The following is a 303-nucleotide window of genomic DNA, read 5'->3' on the forward strand; positions in this document are numbered from 1 at the left end:
TTCCGCGCGCCGCTGAAAAGGGTATTTCTTGCACGGCTGGGCTGAGGCGGGAAACCGAGTGTGTATGCGGCGGGGGGAGAAAAAGAAGCAAAGCGACTTGGGTTCACACACACAAACACACTCTCCCTCTCTCTCCTCTTGTACCATTCACCAGTCCACAAAGGCCCCCACGGTGATGTGGAGTCAAGGCCTAATTAAAATCCTTTAACAGACTGGAAGTCGGGAGAATGGCACACATTCAAGCAGCCGTGGTTCAAAAGAGAGAGAGAGAGAGAGAGAAGGGGGTGGGGGCTGGATGAGGAG

Source organism: Podarcis pityusensis (assembly GCF_964106645.2).
Source record: "Podarcis pityusensis genome assembly, chromosome: 10".
NCBI lineage: Eukaryota > Metazoa > Chordata > Lepidosauria > Squamata > Lacertidae > Podarcis > Podarcis pityusensis.